This window comes from Apaloderma vittatum, unplaced genomic scaffold (genome assembly GCF_000703405.1).
Source record: "Apaloderma vittatum isolate BGI_N311 unplaced genomic scaffold, ASM70340v1 scaffold13331, whole genome shotgun sequence".
NCBI lineage: Eukaryota > Metazoa > Chordata > Aves > Trogoniformes > Trogonidae > Apaloderma > Apaloderma vittatum.
The window spans coordinates 30142-30780 of record NW_009697455.1 but is presented as its reverse complement, the minus strand read 5'-3'; positions in this window follow the sequence as shown (position 1 = coordinate 30780).

The window sequence follows — 639 nt, the reverse complement described above, 5'->3', positions numbered from 1 at the left end:
CAAGGGCCCCAGCAGCCCCGGGCGCCGCCTGCATCTACAGCCTGAGTGAGCTGCAGCTGTCAGCATTTCTAGACTGAATCTTTTCCAGCCTGCAGGTTTTGCCCCCTCTTCTTAAAAAAGAAACACAAAACAGCCCACAGCTCTGAATTCTGTGATTTCCCTGAAACACCCTCATTTATGGCTGATAACGGGGAGTGTACCTCCAGCCATCCGCAAACCAGCGCAGGCGGCAAGAGCAAAGCAATCCCGTCAGTCCTCTCAAGCACAGTCCGGCCATCAGCCCACACTCGTGCTCATGTCTTTGCTCTATTTAGGACTTGCTCTATTTAATTTGTAGATTTAGGATGTAGCTCTACCCAGGTAGGGCCTAAATCTGTAAATATCCATCGTTGACTCCAAGAGCTCTGTGGCTGCGGGAGGAGATGGACGGACACGTGCGGGAGTGCCCCCACCCTGCGCCACTGCAGCCCCGAGAGCATCCTGCCCTCGGCAGCTTTCAGAAGCTCATTAAAGGTTTCCTGCAGCACGCGACATTTTCAAAACCCACCCCAGACCCGTGTGGGCCTTTATTTTTGGCGCTGGAGCTGGATAATAACAAGGCCTGGCGCCGAGCCACCGCGGCGGATTTCCGCCGCCCGC